Source organism: Gossypium hirsutum, chromosome A08 (assembly GCF_007990345.1).
Source record: "Gossypium hirsutum isolate 1008001.06 chromosome A08, Gossypium_hirsutum_v2.1, whole genome shotgun sequence".
Taxonomy (NCBI): domain Eukaryota; kingdom Viridiplantae; phylum Streptophyta; class Magnoliopsida; order Malvales; family Malvaceae; genus Gossypium; species Gossypium hirsutum.
Window position 1 is genome coordinate 28,904,026 of NC_053431.1, and position 22,789 is coordinate 28,926,814.

Consider the following 22,789-nt stretch of genomic DNA (forward strand, 5'->3'; position numbering starts at 1 on the left):
CAATTTCACCAATCAAGTAATTATCCACAAACATATTTCCAATATTATTATAAAATATCATAATACAAGTAATATTGATGTATTACTTACATATAAACTTACATCTCATTTAATATCAAGGCAATAACATTAAATTACACGTTGCCTTATTAAAAATCATATGAACTTACAATTTACCATAATATCCATAATCATAGAAATCACATTTATGTATGATAATTCAATGCACTTCATGTACCATAGACATATTTTTAAATCAATTCATAAACTTGGCACCATAATCATTTAATTTAACATAATTTAATTAATTCACTAAATTTAACTTTTAAATATAAATTACAGCATTATTGCTGTATTATTATCATACCAACTTACATACTTTCAACACCTCGGAAATTATAATAAATATATCAATTTTATATTGAAACATGCATAAATTAATGCTTATTATACATATGAACTTACCTCGATACTAAAACGACCATTTTACCAACTTTCCCAACTTTCGATTTTTCTCTCATTCTAGGTCCAAATCTCATTTTTCGGGATCTAAAACATCATATTTTACTTATTTAATTAATGTACTATTCAAAACAGTCCTTAACTCAAACTTTGGAAAAATTACAATTTTGCCCCTAAACTTTTGCATATTTACGCTTTTACCCCTAGGCTCGGGAATTAAACTTCATACCTTATTCTTATGTTTTATGACATGCTGATCACTTTTCTCTTCTATGGAAACATCAAATTCTCACTCTAACATATACTTATGACTATTAGGTATTTTTACTGATTAAGCCCTTTTACTCGTTTTCACTCAAAACCGAGTAGCACAAGTTATCTAACATAATTTAAAACCTCATATTCTATCATTAAACAGCAAAATAAACACATTTCACCTATGGGTATTTTTCCAAATATGAACCCTAGCTTAAATTATTGCTAGAATAAGCTTAAACAAATTACCGGGATTCCAAAAACGTAAAGAACTTGAAAAACGGGGTTAGAACGGACTTACTATTGAGCTTGGAAAGCTTGAAAACCCTAGCCATGGCTTCCCCCATGCTAATTTCTGCCTCCATGAAAAAGATGAGTCAATTTTGGCTTTATTTTCCCTTTTTATTTCTTTTAATTACCAAATGACCAAAATGCCCTTCCTTACTAAACTTTCATTAATTCCATCCATGTCCAATTTTTGTCCATCACTTAGAAATTGGTCAAATTTATATTTAAAACCTTCTAATTAATATTTCAAAGCAATTTCATACTAGAAACTTCTAGAATGCAAGTTTTGCAACTTATTCAATTTAGTCCTTGACCTCAAATTGAGCACTTTATGCATAGAATTTCTTCACGAAATTTTCACACAATTATGAAATCATATCATAGACCTCAAAATAATCATAAAATAATTATTTCTATCTCAGATTTTGTGGTCCCGAAACCTCTGTTCCAACTAGACCCAATTTTGGGCTATTACAGTCAAAGTACACGAAATTTCACACACGACTAACTTACCACTTTGCAATTTCAGATCTAATGATTTCTAAACGTCTTGTGAGCACTCGCACACTCACAATCCCACGAAATGCTGGAATTTCTGCATTTCGGCTTTTGCCGAATTGAACTATGAGAGGGTGTTCGATACACACCTTTTTCGCGACGACTGCTATTGGGATCCCTTACGATGTCCTACAATTGATTACCACAATTCTTAGATTGCAACCCACAACAACCAATCCCAATATTCACCTACCCATATTTGAACCATGCCCCTAAAGCCTTTAGAATCTTACCTTTTTGCCGAAAACTGATGACTAGGTCTATGTCTAGTTGCTCCAAAGATCCAAGCCTTCGATCAAACCTGTAGAAGACACTAATCACCAAAATAAATCGTCGATTAAAGACCCTTAAAGCCCTATGCCCAAATCGACAGCCTCCCTAGATTTTAGGGACTTCAGCTTTTCTAAATTGTAAAATAAGACTAGATCTGAGGTGATGAGCACTTACCACTTATTCCTCTTTGATTTCTATGCAGATCTGATGCAAATCTATCCTCTAAACGATAGTAGAACTCGAATCCAGGAGATCTAAAGTTTCTGCTATGAGTCCCTAAATCTATGGTATTTTAGCTTTTTAAGTGACGAAGAAGATGACGATTTGAGGCTATAACTTTGAAGCAATGTTGCCGACAGATACTAAGGGTTTAGAGAAGATGAAAGTTGATCAAAAAGAACAAAAATAACTAAAGGATTTTGGCTTGGAGAAATCGGCACAAGAAGTGAGTTTTCGGGATTTCGGCTTTTATGGCAATCGGCTATGGAGGTTTTATGAAGGATGGGATCGACAGAGGAGGTGAGTAAGGTGATCAGAAGGTTTCAGCTAGAAGAAAAAGCAAAAAGGAAGGAAGAAAATGGAGGAAAAAGAGAGGAAAAAGAAATCGGCACCCAGGAGAAGGAATTTGCATTTTCGACTTTTGTGAGAACTCAGAAAGGATGAATGACAGTGAAAGCTTTCAGGTAGCTAACCCTAATTCTCCAAGACAGAAAAAGAAAAGAACCTAAATCTAATATCAACTAAAACAATCGGCCCAACCTCCCTAAGGCCCTTGCCGAAATTCACTTAAGTGATCACATGCCCGGCATATGCCTGAAATTAAAAAGTAACAATATGCCTACCTTGCAACTTGAACCCTGGACCTTTAATTCCTTCCCAGACGCCATTTTTTTAGGAACTTAGTGGCGCCACCTTGCCACTTTACCATGGCCTTATTTGTGTCCTATTTTACCACCTCAACTTTAAAAGCCCATATCGCCAGAACCCTCTCTCCTAAAATTAAAATTCAGGAATTGCCTCGAATTAAATTTACTCTTAGGCCTTTTTTTTCCACACCATAAACCCTTCGTAATTTATTTAATTACTAAACTAAACATATGAAATAATAATAACATCCAAATTATTCGGGCCATTTTCCACCCGAACCCAGACTCAAGGCCCAATACTTTTAGGCCCAAAAATCGGGGCATTACACATATCGCATGTCCATAGGGTGGGATTATGTGGATGATAAAGGAGTTTCATAGAGTAATAGCAGCATATTAAGTCCGCATATATGTTCTAAGTGCACTGCACCGAGGTAATGAGGAGAATGATGTTTATATTGCATTTATTTTAAATTGCAGTATAATCGCATTATGTATAATGGTGGTTTAACCACATTGATCATAGCTCGCAATGTCTGGAGTTTGGTAGACGAGTTTTGGGGAACTTGTGGTGTGACACCCTTTACCTGTATCCAAGGCCGGAACAGGGAACGAGGCATTACCAGACTTAACACATAAACGAAAATCGGGCCATAAAATTTCATTTAATTCAAATCTTTTCGAACACATGCATAGACTCATATTTAAAGATATATAATGTGGCATAAATGAGCACTTACACATCCATAATCATGCAATAATATGTCATTCACTTTAAACATATTTGCTTACCATCCTGTATATAATATACATTCTTACATTAACTAGAACTAGACATGCTAAATCTTATTCTCATTTCATACCATCATAATTTGTCCATTAAACATCCATATTCAAGGCAACATTACTCATTTCCATTCAATTCATGATCCACTGGCCTGCATTTAACTTGCCTGATGTATTACCAATCATGCATAACAAACAAAGCTAACTATATCATCACATCAAAACATTGGACATGGTATGATTAATTAAACTTACAAACCATAATGGATAAGGAACACATCTCATGATCATATACGATAACTCAATGCGGACCGATACGTATGGTCAAAGTCATAATAAAAATACATATCACAAACCAACTTCCTAAACATGCCACTCAATTGATATTTCTAATATTTGAATTAATTCTCCCAAAAATGATAGCTTAATAGTGTGATTTTGCCTCCGACGATCTCCAACCCCGAGCCGACCTGCCAAAATTGAAGAAGTAGAGAGGAGGGGTAAGCTTTATGCTTAGTAAGTCCATATGAAGTTAATAAGCAATTACCCACATGTTTTTTTTTTGTTTTTTTAAGGTAAAACATCATAATTCTACAATTTACTCTTGTTCAGGTTAAGCTATTTTACCGAGTTACAGTTACTAATTCATTTATATCTGGAGCTACAAGACTTCAAATTAAGTTTCATTAATTTTACTTGATACTAGACTCATATAAATTTCTCCCATAAAATTTCCAGAATTTTTGGTTTAGCCAATTAGTACAGTTTATTCATTAAATTTTCCCCTCTTTTTCTGTCTAATAGTTCTGACCTCTCTTCACTAAAAATTATTTTTCTCATAGTAAAGAATTCGGATAATGCTCTCATCTATCTTTCTAGAGAATAGACTAATTAAGGATTTTAACAATATAAATTAAAACCCATAATTATTTTTATACAATTTTAATTATTTTCTCAAATTAGAATAGGGGCTCACAAAGTCATTCAGACTCTGTCTCACAACAATTTAAATATCTCATAATAGAAATTTTGATTGCATATACCGTTTCCTCTATGTGAAACTAGACTCATTGGGATTTAACCTCATGTTTTATTCAACCCCTAATTAAATTTCCACAATTTATGGTGAATTTCCAAATTTGTACCACTGCAGTAACCCAAAACTGCCAAGGCTAAATTTACTCATTCATTACTATTATTCACCAAATTCATACAATATCATTTCATTCATAATGGTAAGAACACATAATTATGCTTCATAAGCATAAATCCATAATATCAATGTCATCAAATATCAAGGACTTATTCCAAATCATGTCATTTTCATAATATTCACCAAATACTATATACATCATAAATCATCACATGTCAAGGCATCACACATAAGTTTAGTGTACATACCTGTACAACTTGTAACATAACTCAAAGACATACTCACCAATGGCTTATCTCATTAGGATCATCAACGAATACTTCGCCAAATTACCCATTGAACACTCAGAATATAATCAGATACACGGAATGCATGCACATAAGTGCCATGCCCACAACTAGACAAACTCAATAGCCTGCGGAATATATGTGTAGCCAAGCTACCATGAAACCCACCCATAAGTGAACTCGGACTCAACTCAACGATCTCGGGTGTGCGCATCCATAAGTGAACTCAGACTCAACTCAACGAGTTCGGATGCCTAGTTACATCTCACGAACTCGGACTCAACTCAACGAGTTCGGAACTCAAATATCCTAGTGACATGTCACTTATATCCTAATCTATTCCTAAGGTTCAAACGGGATTTTCCTCGATCACACATCTTTGTCGTCTTCCACGGAATGTCGGAACTGATACATAGTAGCATTTCATATTTATCAAGTAATTCACATAATTTTGCATATTACTCAACAATAACAACAAAGCATAATATTTCATAATAATAATCATCATATCATATAAATAACATTAAATTACTTAAAATGACAATTATGTTACCAACATTTACACATGAACTTACATCTCATTTAATATCAAGGCAACAACATTAAATTACACATTGCATTATAAAAAAAATCATATGAACTTACCTCGTATGTGAAAATGACCATTTTTACCATTTTCTCCACAACCTGATAGTTTTTGATTTTAGCCTGAATTTCAATTTTTCCTTACTCTATCATTTCAATATAGCCTAATTAGGACTCACATTATTCAAATTAACCCAAAATCATATTTTGGAAAAATTACAATTTTGCCCCTAAACTTTGTCAAAATTACATTTTTTCCCTCGTAAATTAAACTTCATCCTATTTCCTTATGTTTTATGACACGTTGATAATTTTTCCCTTCTATAGCAATCTCAAATTCGCACTCTAACATGTACTTATGAACATTAGGTATTTTTACCGATTATGTCGTTTTACTCGTTTTCATGTAAAATCGCTTAGTAAAAGTTGTTTAACACAATTTCAAGCTTCATATTCTACCATAAACATCAAAATAAACACATTTCACTTATGGGTATTTTTCCAAATATAAACCTTAGGTTAAATTATTGCTAGAATAAGCTTAACCAAGTTACCGAGATTTCAAAAATGTAAAGAACTTTAAAAACAGGGCTAGGTAGCACTTACAATCGAGCTTGGGAGTTTGAACAAACCTTAACCATGGCTGTTGCTGGTAGAAACGGTTGAATGAAGAAGATGATAGCTAATTTGGCTTATTTCCTTTTTTAATTCTTTTAATTATTAGTTTACTAAAATACCACTAACTTAAAAATATTTTATTACACCCATTTCATGTCTATTTTTGTCCAGCAATTTACCAATGGTCTAATTACCATTTAAGGACCCTCAAATTAAAATTTCATAACAATTGGACACCTGTAGTATGTAGAACTCAACTTTTACACTTTTTACGATTTAGTCCTTTTGACTAAATTAAGTGTCCGAACGTCAAAATTTTCGAACGAAATTTTCACGAAATTATTCCTTAAAATTGTAGACCATAAAAATATAATAAAAATTAAAATTTTTATCGTCAGATTTGTGGTCCCGAAACCACTGTTTTGACTAGGCCCAAAATCAGGGTGTTACACATGGTGTGTAGCGGATGGTTAGGTAGGATTTTTTATGCATTGCATTATGTTCATTAGTTACTCGAAAGATAATGTTTTATGCTATGTGATATGTTGCATTAATTTACTAATTGATGTTTGTATGGATAATTGAATGTTCTTATTGTTTAGATTTGTGAAAAAATAAAATAAAATAAAGAACACATAGATTTTTACGTGGAAACCCTTTCGGGAAAAAACCACGGGTAGAGGAGAAGAAAGTTTACTATGTTGAATTCGAATTAAATACAAGAGGAATGGACTATATCTATTTATAGGCTTGTAAAGCCATATTCTAGTAAGACTGAAACACCTTATTCTAATAAATATAAAATATATGGAATTTAATAAGGTTTAAAAAATCTTATTCTAAAATAAACTAAAAGAAGGGTAATTCTATCTTATTTTATTTTATTTTACCACTGTATTTTATTTAAGTAAGGATTCCGGTCACTTAATTCTAACAATCTCCACCTTGACACGAATTCTCAATGAACAAGTTCTTCATCGTGAACTCTCAACGAATAAGTTCTTCACCTCTTCCATAAAACCCCTTAAGGGTTTAACTTCAACAATGAACACCAACCAAGTCTAAGCAATGCTTAAACTTGGTTATAGGAAGTGACTTAGTCATCATATCTATAGGATTTTCACGAGTACTACTTTTTCTCACAACAATATCACCACGAGCAATAATATCATGAACAAAATGATACTGGACATCAATGTGTTTTGTTCTCTCATGAAACATTTGATCTTTTGTAAGAAAGATGGCACTCTGATTGTCACAAAATACTGTGCTGATTTGAAGGTCTTCATTGAGTTCACTAAAGATTCCCTTCAACCAAATAGCTTCTTTACAAGCCTCAGTAATCGCTATGTACTCAGCTTCAATGGTAGATAAAGCGACTGTAGTTTGCGAGTGGCTTTCCAACTAATTGCACAACCTCCGATTGTGAAGACATAACCTGTGAGAGATCTTCTTCTATCAAGGTCTCCAGCAAAATCAACATCAACATACCCAATTACTCCATCTCTAGTTCTTCCAAACTGTAAGCAAACATCAGTAGTTCCTCGTAAATATCTTAAAATCCACTGAACTGCTTTTTAATGTTCTTTACTGGGATTCGCCATATATCTGCTAACTGCACTAACTGCATATGATAAATCTGGACGTGAACAAACCATAGCATACATGAGAGATCCCACTGCACTAGAGTATGGAACATGTGACATGTACTCAATCTCATCATCTGATTGTGGAGACAAAGTCGATGAAAGTCTAAAATGGGCTGCTAAAGGAGTACTAATAGGCTTAGCACTCTGCATATTGAACCTGCAAAGAACTTTCTCAATGTACCCCTTCTGACTGAGGTACAATTTACTTGCTTTTCTATCTCTAAGAATCTCCATACCAAGTATCTTCTTTGCTGGTCCTAAATCTTTCATCTCAAATTCTTCACTTAGTTGGATTTTGACCTTTCTTATCTCTCATTTATCTTTTACTGCTATCAAAATGTCATCAACATGGAGAAGTAGATACACAAAAGAACCATCACTGTTTTTATTAAAGTAAATAGAACTTTCAAAACTACTTCTTTTAAAATTATGAGAAGTCATAAAGGAATCAAACCTCTTGTACCACTGTCTTGGTGATTGTTTCAAACTGTAAAGGGACTTTTTCAGCAAGCAAACATAGTCCTCTTTTTCTGAGACTGTAAAACCCTCTGGTTGTTGCATGTAAATATCCTCCTCAAGTTCTCCATGCAAAAATGCAGTTTTTACATCTAACTGTTCAAGCTCCAAGTCATGCATGGCCACAATACCAAGTAAAACTCAAATCGAACTATGCTTAACAAATGGGGAGAACACATCTGCGAAGTCCACTCCTAGAATTTGACTGTAACCCTTTGCAACAAGCCTTACTTTATATATGGGTTCTTCAACTCCTGAAGTCCCTTCTTTCTTTTTAAACACCCATTTACAAAAAACAACCTTTTTACCTTTAGGAAGTTTTACAAGATCCCATGTTCTATTTTTTTGGAGTGATTCCATCTCCTCTTGCATAGCAAACATCCACTTTTTTGAGTCTTCATAACTAATCGCTTCAGAATAATTAGATGGTTCTTGATTCGCATCTATATCTTTAGCCACATTTAAAGCATAAGCAACTAGATCAGCCTCGGCATATTTCTTTGGAGGTTTAATTTCTCTTCTAGTTTTGTTTTTGGCGATAGAGTATTGCGGTGAAAATGCAACTCTATTCTCAATTTTTGTACTAGCTTGAGGAGTCGACTCTATATTAATCTAATGCTCCACCTGATTTTGATTTTCTTTATTGGAAGAGTCTTTAAGAGATAAGTTAGGTAGCATAGCAATTTCATCAAAAAAAACATCTCTGCTAATCACAACTTTTCTACTTTCAGGACACCATAACTTATACCCTTTTACACCAGCTTTATAACCAAGAAAAACACATTTAATAGATCTCAATTCCAATTTTCCACTATCAAAATGAGCATACGCAGGACACCCAAAGATCTTTAAATCCGAATAATTAGCAGGATTACCAGACCATACCTCTTGTGGAGTCTGTTTCTCAATGGCAACGGATGGGGATCGGTTGATCAAAAAACATGCAGTAGAGGCTACTTCGGTCCAAAATGACTTTGATAAGTTGACATTTGACAACATAGATCAAACCTTCTCTATGATCATTCTGTTCATTCATTCTGCAATGCCATTTTGCTGTGGAGTATGGCGAACTGTCAAGTGTCTTACGATCCCTTCTGACTTGCACAATCTATTAAACTCATCAGAACAAAACTCTAAGCCATTGTCTGTACGGAGTATTTTAGTTATTTTCTAGTCTATTTTTCAATCATAATTTTCCAAGAATTAAATGCGAAAAACACATCACTTTTCTGCTTCAAGAAGAACGCCCAAACTTTTCTGGAAAAATCATCAATAAAGGTTAGCATATAATTAGCTCCACCACTCGAAGGCACTCTGGATGGCCCCCACAGATCAGAATGAATATACTCCAATGTTCCCTTCATGTTATGGATTCCTCTGGTGAATCGAACTCTTTTTTGCTTCCCAAAAACACAATGCTCACAGAAATTCAGTTTGCAAATTCCTTGCCCATCAAGAAGTCCTCTTTTGCTCAATTCTGCCATACCATTCTCACTCATATGCCCTAGGTGCATATGCCAAAGTTTAGTAATATCATCATCTGACAAGGAAGAAGAAGCGACAGCTGCGTCACCAGTAACAGTAGAACCCTACAAAACATATAACTTGGCAGTTTTTCTCTGCCCTTTCATCACAACAAGGGAACCTTTGGAAATCTTTAAAACCCTATTTTCTACTGTGTATCTGTACTCTTTTGAATTAAGAGTACTCAATGAAATTAAATTTCTTTTCAATTCTGGAACATGTCGTACATTACTAAGTGTTCTAACAACTCCATCAAACATCTTAACTTTAATTGTTCCAAGACCTACGATTTTACATGAAGCATTATTTCCCATCAAAACTACACCTTCAGACACTATTTCGTGAGTTGTAAACCAATCCCGATTAGGACTCATGTGGAAGGTGCAGCCTGAATCAAGTATCTACTCCTCGTTTACTTTAGAATCATTGACAAAGCGACTAGAAGTTCACCATCACTGTAGTCTTCTACAACATCAGCTCTGCCGAAATTTTCTAGTTGTTTTCCCTTTTGATTTACAGCCTCCCTTTTAATCTTGTTCTGTAGCTTATAACACTCAGATTTAATGTGTCCTTTCTTCTTGCAGAAGTTACAAGTTTTACCTCTGTCTGAAGACTTTGATCTACCCTTAGATTTACCACGAGGATTCTGTTCCTGTGTCCTACTACGATTATCATCAACATTCCGATCTTGTCTCCCAAGAACAATGAGACCCTCTCCCTGAGAGCCAGGTTTAACCACAAGATGCTTTATCTTATCATATGAGGTTAAAGAATCATAAACCTAATCAACTGTGAGAGACTCGCGGCTATATAAAATCGTGTCTCTAAAGGTTGAATAAAACGGGCAATGAACAAAGTAGAATCAACCCTGGATCTTCCTTATCATACTGAACCTCCATGGCCTCCAAGTTTGAGAGAATTTCTTTAAACACTATTAAGTGTTCGTGTACAGACGCACCTTCCTCCAAACGATGAGCATAAAGCCGCTGCTTCATATGCAACTTGCTTGTTAGAGTTTTTGACATACATATTTGTTCTAGCCTCTTCCATAATGCAGTGGCAGTCTTCTCTTTCATCACATCCTGCAGAATTTCGTTGGACAAATGCAGATGTAATTGTGTTAACGCCTTTCAATCCTTACGCTTCTTCTCTTCATCTATTAATGTCGAAGGCATCTTACCTATCCCTAGCAGGGCATCCTCCAAATCCATCTACGCAAGAACTGCTTGCATCTTAATCTACCACAGAGCAAATCTGGTGTTGTGATCCAACAACAGAATTTCATACTTCAAAGACGCCATTACCGTGATCGAGATGAATAACCCAAAAGCTTTGATACCAATTTGTGAAAAAAATAAAAAATAAAAATAAAGAACACACAGATTTTTATGTGGAAACCCTTTCGGGAAAAAACCACGGGCAGAGGAGAAGAAAATTCACTATGTCGAATTCAAATTAAATATAAGAGGAATAGACTATATCTATTTATAGGCTTGCAAAACCATATTCTAGTAAGACTGAAACACCTTACTCTAATAAATATTAAATATATGGAATTTAATAAGGTTTAAAAAATCTTATTCTAAAATAAAATAAAAGAAGTGTAATTCTATATGGATTCTTCTTTTATTTTATTTTACCACTGTATTTTATTTAAATAAGGATTCGGGTCACTTAATTCTAACAAGACTTACAATGAGTTTCAACCATCTTAGTAATGCTCGAGACTAGGATCAAACATGGCTTGTGGATGTAAGATGGACTTCAAACTTATAATTTATTTTGCTTAAATTTTACCTAAGTTTATTTGGTTTTTGGATTGTAAAGTTATTCAGACTTTGGTTTGGGTTTTGTTTTGCTTTGGGGTTTTCATGCATGCATACTTGGCACATTAAATTGGTTTTATAATCATGTTTTGAAATTGGGCAATGCATGTTAGAATTGAAGCTCAAACTTTCTTGTTTGGACACATTTTTTCTTAAAGAGCTAAGTGCAGAGGTGATTGATATTAAAGGAAATTTGGTAATTTAGCCTAATTATGTGTTAAATTAAAGGTTTAATCTATGTTATTAATTACTTATTGATGGTTGGATTTGCAAAAATAAATTTTATTTTATAAAAGAGCAAAATGACGATCGATTTGGTAAGTTGTATATTATGCTTTTAGCATGATTATATTGTATGGAATAAATTGATATTTGGAGCATGAACTGCTGATTTATTGAACATTTGGTAAAGGTGTTCTAATTGGTATATGAATATTAGGAAAATGATATTTGTTATGCTTAATTTTATTGATGTTAAAATTGCTTAGCAACATGCTTTTACTTGCATTTTAACAACCTAAATTAAGTGATTAAACAATAGATTTTATACATTGTATGTATGATTATATTGGCAACACTGCATGGTGGATCCATTGGATATAGTTAGCATGCCATAAGATTTGTGAGTACTCGCCATTATTTGTGATATTTTGAGCATATGGCTCTTGGTGGACTGATTTGTTTGAAGTAGATAAGGGAGTGTTGAGCTTGAGTCTCCACTCATCGGGTTATTTGAGGCGCTATAAGGGAGCATGTGGCTTCGGCCCACTCAATTCGGAGGACTGTATTTGATTTGTGGAAGTTTGAAGATTCATTTATCTGATCACACGTTTACTTATTGCCATGGATGTATTATGCCAATATAATTGATTGATTGTGCCAATATAATTGCATGTTTATATGTTAAAAGATGATTTTACATGCCATGGAAAAATTGATTCTTAATTCTTGAAATAGCATGTGATGTTATGGCGAAATGTTAACATTTTGTGACTGAAAATTTAATGCTTAATTACTTTGACTTATGCATGATTGGGTGCAAATTACTTGATGTTTTTACTATCATTCACTGAGCTTTTTAAGCTCACACCCTCACATTTTGTGCAGAGAATTTTCAGGCATAAGGAGTTGAGAAGCGAGTGCAAGGGCGATCCAAGAATAAGGCTCTGTAGTGGCTTAAAAAAATTACTATAGAGACTATAGGGGCATTGTGATGCTTTTGGGACTAGCATTATTTTACTTGTAATGGACATTGGACATTAAATTTTGGAATTTAATTTTGGTGATTTTATAATTGCTTTAATACATGATTTTATGTCTAATTGATGTTTGATTTATGGTATGTTGATGAGTGTTTGTATGGTGGTTGATAATGTTGAATATTGGCAATATCCCACATTAGGAAAAGATAGAAAGGGAGGGGGTTTGGTTTGTTATATATAGAACCCCTCCCCCTTTGGTTGTATCATCCCAAAATCTTCTCCTTTGTAATATTTCTAGAGGAAATATTAATTTGGTAGTGTCCGAGGACGTAAGCTAAATTGGCCGAACCTCGTTAAAACTCTGGTATTTTATTTCTTATTTGTTTGCTTTTATTTAATAGCTTTATGTTGGTTATATTTATTTAGTTATTATTGCTATAAATATCTAAGTGAGTTCTGTCTAGTTGTTGGGTTTTAAGCGGGACCATTGTGACCCCTCCAATTTAACTGGGAATTTTCTTAGTATAATTGTTGGCATAATAATTATCTAAATATTTCTGATAATATTGTTATTAATATTATCGTCGCTTCCGCAACAATTGGTATCCGAGCCAAGGTTTTGTAGTATGCTCTGTGTTTGCAGCTTAGTCTGATCTTACACATCAGAAACATTTCCTAAAGCTTGTGGGTATTCTACATTTGGTGGCTATTAAGTAGAAGCTATGGCAAAAATGACAGAAGAAAAACCATCCATATCAACAACTTCCACTTCGTACATTTTGCCGAGGATTGGAACTGCAAATACGAGATTTGTAGTGGAAATTTTTGATGGAACAGGTCATTTCGGCATGTGGCAAAGTGAGCTTCTAGATGCCCTCTTTCAACAGGGTCTAGATATTGCCATTGAGGAAGAAAAACCAGAAGGGGTTGATGATAAAGAATGGAAGACCATCAACCGATTGGCATGTGGTACAATTCGATCATGTCTTTCCAGAGAGCAGAAGTATACATTCAGTAAAGAGACTTCTGCAAGTAAATTGTGGAAAGCATTGGAGGAGAAATTTCTGAAGAAGAACAGTCAAAATAAGTTACATATGAAGAAAAGACTGTTTCGTTTCAGTTATGTTCCTGGTACCACGATGAACGAGCACATTACCAATTTTAATCAGCTGGTGGCTGATTTGTTGAATTTGGATGTGACTTTTGAAGACGAAGACTTGGCGTTAATGTTGTTGGGATCGCTTCCTGAGGAGTTTGAGTACCTTGAAACTACTCTACTTCATGGAAAATCGGAAGTAACTTTCAATGAAGTAACTGCTGCATTGTATAGCTATGAACTACGCCGAAAGGATAAGTTGAAAGGTTCAGGTGAAGCAGCAGTGGAAGCATTGGTAACAAGAGGTCGTCAGCAAAGTCAGTCTAAGGGGAAGAGAAGAAAGTCCAAAGGTCGAGCTGTTGCCAAAGATGAATGTTCTTTTTGCAAAGAAAAAGGACATTGGAAGAAAGATTGTCCAAAATTGAAGAAAAAAGGGAAGACTCCGCAAGATGCAAATGTTGCAGAATGCAATAGTGAAGCAGAGTCAGACTTTTCTCTTAGTATGACATCTTCAACATTATATGCAGATGAGTGGATCATGGATTCTGGTTGTTCCTATCATATGTGTCCCATTCGGGAATGGTTCTTTGAATTTCAAAAACTAGATGAAGGGGTTGTTTACATGGGTAATGATAACACATGTAAAATAGCCGGGATAGGTTCAATTAAACTGAGGAGTCATGATGGATCTACTAGAATTTTGCGGGATGTACGATATGTCCCAAAGTTGAAGAAGAATCTCATCTCTTTGGGGTCGTTAGAATCTAAAGGCCTAGTTGTGACAATACGAGATGGAGTTCTTAAAGCAACTTCAGGAGCATTGGTGATGTTGAAAGGCATAAGAAAGAACAATCTGTATTACTACCAAGGTAGTACAGTGGTCGGGACAACAGCAGCAGCAATTACGAGTACCAAGAAGGACGCTGAGGCAACACAGCTGTGGCATATGCGTTTGGGCCATGCTGGTGAAAAATCCTTGCAAACTCTAGCCAAGCAAGGATTATTGAAAGGTACAAAGACTTGCAAACTTGAATTTTGCGAGCATTGTGTTCTGGGAAAACAACGAAGGGTGAAATTTGGCACTGGGATTCACAATACTAAAGGTATTCTGGATTATGTGCATTCTGATGTATGGGGACCGTCCAAGACTCCATCACTTGGAGGAAGACGTTATTTTGTCACCTTTATTGATGATTTTTCCAGACGAGTTTGGGTGTTCCCTATGAAGAACAAAGATGAGGTGCTTGAAGTTTTCCTTAAGTGGAAAACTAAAGTTGAAAATCAGACAGGAAGGAAGATTAAGGTTCTCCGATCAGACAACGGTGGAGAATATAAAAGCGATCCTTTCCTGAAGATATGCCAAGATTGTGGCATAGTAAGGCACTTCACCGTAGGTGGAACACCGCAACAGAATGGGGTGGCAGAGCGTATGAATCGAACGCTTGTGGAGAAAGTTCGATGTATGTTATCTAATGCTGGATTAGATAGAAAGTTTTGGACTGAGGCTGTGACGTACGCTCAACATCTCATCAATCATTTGCCATCATCTGCTATAAATGGCAAGACTCCTTTGGAGAAATGGTATGGAAAACCTGCTACTGATTATGACACCTTGCGCATTTTTGGTTCTATTGCATATTATCATGTGAAAGAATCAAAGTTAGATCCAAGAGCAAAGAAGGCTCTATTCATGGGCTTCAATGCTGGTGTTAAGGGATATCGTTTGTGGTGTCTAGAGGCAAAGAAGACGATAATCAGTAGGGATGTTACCTTTCATGAATCTGCCATGTTGAATAAGGTAAATCCAGAAGGAGTGAGTAGTACTTCACAGCAGGTGGAGTGTACTCCGCAGCAGGTGGAGTTTGAGCAGAGTGTGGTAATTCCAGCAAAAGGTACCACTAGTGATTCTTCATTGGCAGATGCAGAGTCAGATGAGGAAGAGGTTTCTACCCAAGAACCTCAACAGCAATCAGAGCCAATTGCAGTCAGAAGGCAGAGACGAGAAATTCAGAAACCTGCTCGTTTCACTGACATGGTAGCTTATGCACTTCCAGTTGTTGATAATATTCCATCCACTTACACCGAAGCCATTCAGAGTTTAGAGAATAATAGATGGTTAGGTGCAATGGAAGAGGAAATGCAATCTCTAGAGAAAAACAAGACGTGGAAGCTGGCACAACTACCAAAAGGGAAGAAGGCGATTGGTTGCAAATTTGAAGACACTATTGAAGTTTGTGTTATGAGAAGATGTTCGAAGATGTGGAATATCGCCAAGGTGGAGATTTGTTGAATATTGGCAATATCCCACATTAGGAAAAGATAGAAAGGGAGGGGGTTTGGTTTGTTATATATAGAACCCCTCCCCCTTTGGTTGTATCATCCCAAAATCTTCTCCTTTGTAATATTTCTAGAGGAAATATTAATTTGGTAGTGTCCGAGGACGTAAGCTAAATTGGCCGAACCTCGTTAAAACTCTGGTATTTTATTTCTTATTTGTTTGCTTTTATTTAATAGCTTTATGTTGGTTATATTTATTTAGTTATTATTGCTATAAATATCTAAGTGAGTTCTGTCTAGTTGTTGGGTTTTAAGCGGGACCATTGTGACCCCTCCAATTTAACTGGGAATTTTCTTAGTATAATTGTTGGCATAATAATTATCTAAATATTTCTGATAATATTGTTATTAATATTATCGTCGCTTCCGCAACAGATAACACGGTGTATGAATCATGTATTTTATATTAACAATGTTTGATTGAAACTTACCATGTAGTGGATTGCTTGCGACTAAGGCATGTAGATTGTGTGAATTAATTGGCATTTGTTAAGCGTGTAACTGGGTGTTAAATTTTGATTAATTGTTGCATATTTGTTGTAAATAAATTAAATTGGATATATGAAAATGTTTATGGTAATTGATTGTAGCTATTTCAAGTTTAATATGTAAGTAAAATATGTAAAATCGTGCAATTAAAATAAATTTTTGACAAATTAGGTGCAGTGGTTTGCACACAGCTGTGTGTCTTGTCACACAAGCATGTGGGTTTTTGGGGGTTTGATTTTTTATTTTTGTAATCTAGTATTCTAATTTGCTTAATTTATAATTTAATCCTAAAACTTGATTAGATTAATTGAAGCCTTTAGTGATAGGAAAACTTGGTAATCTTTTACGATTAGACTTGTAACTGTTAATATTTGGTAGAAACACTCTTAATCTTTAATTTGGAAAATGTACTAAAAGTTTGTAAAAGTTACGATTTAGTCCCTAATAATAAAACTTGAATTAGACATAGTAAATGAACTCAAATTAAGCTAAAACTTTTAGGGCTTGCATAATTTAACTAAAATAAAATCAGGATAGTTTAACCTTAGGTGATAAAATGACCAAAATACCCTTAGATTTAAATACTTAGAAAAAGTTTAAAAATGGTTCACAAATTGCTCCCGCATTTAATAATTGATAGCTAGTTAGTCATAAATGAGGTGTTATAAGGTTGGAGTGTGCGTTGGGTGGTCGTTAGTGAGAGTGTTGCTTCAGTGGCTAATGTAAAACTTTGAATTTGGGCCGATCCATCCCGGTCGGGTTTGGGGTGTCACAATAATGTCTAAGCTGAGCTGGGTAGGTTACGGTGAGACTGGAAGGTAATCTTGTCACACATCCGTTCATTAGTAACGAATTAATCGGCGAGATGGAAAGATAAATCAAACCTAATTCATCTAAGTCGGTAAAATTGATATCAAAAGATAAAATGAAGCCTCTGGTAATTTACATGATTTAGGCCATTTGTCCAAGGTTCAGTGAACTACATTGAAGTTAACCAACCCCAATTAGTTATTTTCTGGATAGTCCCATAGTTTTACATTTCTTTCAATTTAGTCCTTAGAATAGAATATTTAACTTTCTTTCAAAATTTTCTTTTATGGATTGTCATAATATAAATACCTGTTAGTAGCTATTTAGACTCTAGTGTGTATACTAACTATTGCTCAATCACCTCTTCTTTTGGGTTCGAACCCTTGGAATACTTCATGTTCTATTGGAACTATAAATATTACAACTGACACTGTACGTTTCCAGTAAAATCAGGATTTAAAAATAGTTTTATAAATTAAGAGTTTTAATGCGCATGCACACAGCCGATCATTGGTCTACTGACTTTGCCAAACAAAAGAAATGCTATTTGGGTGATAGTGGATTGATTAACGAAGTTTGCTTATTTTTTGGCAATAAGAACTAATTAGTTACTTTTGAAACTTGCTGAAGTATATATCCATGAGATAATTAGACTTCACGATGTACCTGTGTCTATTATCTTTTATCAAGACCCTTATTTCACCTCGCGATTCTGGAAGTAAGTGTATGATTCTAGAAGCAATTGTACGTGTCATTAAATTTAAATTTGGATAGGAATTGTTTTTTTTTACCTTTAGCTGAATTTATGTATAATAAAAGTTTCCAATCAAGTATTAAAATGGCTCCATATGTAGCATTATATGGTCGACGGTGTAGAACACCTCTATGTTGGTCACACTTGAGTGAGAAAAAGATTATTGGGCTAGAATTGATTTGGGAAGTAGAAGATATGGTAAAGTTGATTAGAAGCATATTGAAAGTAACTTCAGATAGGCAAAAATATTATGGTTATCTTGTGACAGCCCAAAATTGACCCTAGTCGGGAAGTGGTTTCGGGACCACAAAACCGAGTCATGAAAATAATTGATTTCCATATTCTATGCTTATTATGTGTGTACATGAGTATGTGGAAGTTTCATTCTCCAATTTTGCCAATTGCATGAGAAATTATTAAATAGGGATTTATATGAGACATGGTGAAAATATGATAGGCTAATTTAAAATGGTCTATTAATGCATGTTGTGAAAATGATGGGTTTGCATGTCAAATTACCCAAAATTTGAGCTAGTGGTTGGCCATGCTATGGGTGGAAACATGTTGGGAACATGTTGGCCTAGTGAGGTATGTAGGAAAAAAATAAAATAAGGGGCATGGGCATAAAATAATGAAAAGGAGTATGATGAATACAAAAAAAAAATGTGTGTGTAGTTGTTTCCCCCCCATTGCCGTGACCTAAAGAAAAGAAAGGAGAAAATTTTTGTTCATCCTTTCTCATCTTCATTTAGCCGAAACTAGAAAGAAAAAAACAAAGAAAAAAAATAATGCTCATCCTTTGGTTCATCCTTGGCCAAAAATTTTAAGGAGGAAGGAAGAAGAAAGGTTGAAGAGGTTCGGCCATGCATGTAGCTAGGCTAAGGTATGTTTGATGATGTTCCATGAGATGCATGCATGTTTTAGTTGTTAGCTTGAGTTCTACCTAGCCCATGGTCTAAATCTTGCTATGTGATGGAAATGACACTCGGCCATGGATGTATCATTCTTGGTTGATGTTTGATGTTGTGGTGATGAGGCATGAGGATGAGTTAAGATTCGGCCTAGGTGGAGTTTGTGTTAATGCCATTGCATGCTAAATATGAAGCTTGTTAATGATGCATGTGATGGTGGCTTGATGATTCTTGAACCTCCTTTTTAGCATTTTTGAGTGAGCACATATGTGCATTGGTTGCTAAATGGAGAAGAATTGGCTAGCAAGTTGTGTGCTAAGGCCGAATATAACTTTTGCATGTTAATGAGCAATGCATGTGTTAAATTGATGGAAAGGGAGAGGATGCTTTACTAGTGTGTATATGTGTGTATTAGCCAAGTTTTGAACTTGAAACAAAAGGGTGTTTAGTCAATACAAGTGACCATACTTGTAGAATGTATTAAGTGTTGAAATCGGCCCCAAAATAGACATGCATATTCGGCCAAGGGGGAAAAATTAGCTAAAATGTTGAGTTTGATTCATGATTCCGTACATATGTGACTTTAATGTCTAATGTATAAATATGGGCTAAGTGCCTTGTGTTCCTCTTTTCGATGCTCAAATGATTAAATCAATTTATTTGTTTAATTAAGCTCAAGAGCAAAGGGGAACTAAATCCGATAAAGGGAAGGAAAAAGTGGTCGAATAGCTATCGGAATCGTTCGACAACACCCGAGGTAAGTTCTTGAGTAAAAGAGCTTAAATTATGATGTGATTAGATCATGTTTTGAGCAAATTAAAATCATGCTCTTTGTGTGGCTATTGAGCCTAATTTGCAAGAATGATAAATGTATTGTGTTTGAGTTTTGCTAACGAAAATGAAATACGAATGGGCCATGATTTATTGTTAAATGTGCATGGTTATTTGAATGCTGTCCAGGCTAAGTCCCGAAGGCTTGTGCTAAGTGACAATATCCGGACTAAGATCCGAAGGAATTTGTGCGAGATACTAATTCCGGGCTAAGCCCGAAGGCATTTGTGCGAGTTACTAAATCCGGGTTAAGTCCCGAAGGCATTTGTGCGAGTTACTAAATCCGGGTTAAGTCCCGAAGGCATTTGTGCGAATTACTATAACCGGGCTATGTCCCGAAGGCATTCAAACGAGGAGCTATATCCGGTTAAATTCCGAAGGTACGTGATTTGGGAATGAATGAACTTGCTGTAAAATTCCAGTTAATACTCTCGAAACATCCCAACATTGAGGTATGTTTCGTATGTGCTTGAATTTAGTTGAGCCCTTACAAATAAGTATTCGCTCAGTTGATAAACGAACTACCGGCCTTTGGCTGAGTTGATCTTTTGTGTATGTACATAAGGGTTGATAATGTGAAGCAAGTACGATATCGTAAATTTGTGCATATGAAATTATCCGTTTAGCTATATGAATGCTATACTTTTGTTGTGCTGGAATTCCTTGCTCAAAACTTACTAAGCATAAATTGCTTACTCCGTTTCATTGCTCCTCTGTTTTATAGATTTGGTTCTCCAGCTATCGGACTCGGGATCTTGAGGTCAAAGTCGCCCACACTATCAAAGCCCCCTTTTGGTACAATTTTGGTTGAACTTCGAAATGGCATGTATAGGACTACCCGTTTGTTGTGGGTCGTGGACCCTTTGGACTTGTATAAATTTTGGATAGCCATGCGAAAATGGCTTATATGTGTTTGAGTATATTGTTATAATCATTTGGTGTGGATATGCTTGACAAGGATTGGCCATGGGGATGGTTAATCACTTCCATAAATTGTGCTATTTATGCAAAAAGGGCTAGTTGAATCATGGAAACCATGAAATAGGTAAAGTCTACCTTAAAGGCAGATGCTGACAGCAGCAGTGATGTAGATTTGGAAAATCACTAAAAATAGTAGGAAGGGAATTAAATAGTGAATAAATTATGTATACAAACCTTGATGAATCTACTTTCATAGGAAAGTAACGAAACAATCATACGGACAGTATGTTCAGAGATATTCAGGTTCTCGTGAGACAGGGCCAGAACGGTTTCTGGATTTCCTGTTCCGACTTTGGAAATTCATTATAAATTAACCAGAGATAATTAAGAGTCATACCATATATGGATAGATTCCTCTCTGAGTCTAGTTTCTATAGAAACAAACGGCATCAGTATTGAAGCCCTGTACAGGGAGATATCCAAGTCGTAATGCGCAAAGGTCAGGGTAGTCGATCCCTGTAACATGGGAGACTTTGACTAATAAACTGTACTAATTGGCCCAACCAAAAATTCTAGAAAAAATATGTAGATGGGCATATGAGTATAGTTTTGGGGAAAAATCACGAAACTGATTTTCGAGTTTTGAAACTCAAGATATGATTTTTAAAGCGACTAGTACGCAGATTGGCAGTGTCTGGGAAATATTTTTATAAGGGGTTTAAAGTCTGTTAACACCTCGTGTTCGACTCCGGTGTCGGTCTCGGGTTTGGGGTGTTACATTTGATTGGTATCAGAGCTACGGTTTAGTCGATTCTAGGACTACCGTAATGCGTTGGGTCTAGCTATACATGCCATTTTATGTGATTACTTGATAGTGTGGTGATTTCTGACAATTGTAAATGTGTTTATTTATAGTAATGGATCCTGATCCCGACCGAGAGGTAGCTGATGATCTTGAGAGTGTAGCGCTTGCTCCCGCACAAGGGACAGCGCCGGTGGACTCTCAACCTAATGCTAGTAACCCGAATGAGGAAGCTAGACAAGCTTTCTATAGCGTGATGAATGATTGGTTCAACCAATACATTCGAACTAATACGGCTGTTCCACAACCTCCATTCCCGACTAATACCACCCCCGCACCTACAATACCTCCGGTAACTGACCAAATAAGGTCAAATAAGCCCCCAGTTGACAGAATCCAAAAACATGGGGCTACTGAATTTAAGGCTACGGATAGCGACGATGCCGAGCAAGCTGAATTTTGGTTGGACAACACTATCCGGGTACTCGATGAGCTATCTTGTACACCCGATGAATGCCTAAAGTGTACTATCTCCTTGCTACGCGATTCTGCCTACTATTGGTGGAGTACTCTGACTTCTGTTGTGCCCCGAGAGCAAGTAACTTGGGAGTTTTTCCAAACTGAGTTTCGGAAAAAGTATATCAGTCAGAGATTTGTTGATCAAAAACGGAAGGAATTTCTTGAGCTTAAGCAAGGTTCTATGTCAGTTACTGATCACGAGCGAAAATTTGTTAGACTTAGTAGATACGCTCGGGAATGTGTTTCGTCCGAGGCTATTATGTGTAAACGCTTCGAGGATGGGATGAATGAAGATATAAAAATGTTCGTTGGCGTTCTTGAAATACGAGAGTTCGTAGTACTTGTCGAGCGAGCTTGTAAAGCCGAAGAGCTTAGAAAAGAAAAACAAAAAGTTGATGAGGGAACTGGAGAGTTTCGTAAAAGATCTTCGGGAAAGTCTCTTCAACAGGCATCGAAGAAATTTCGAGATGA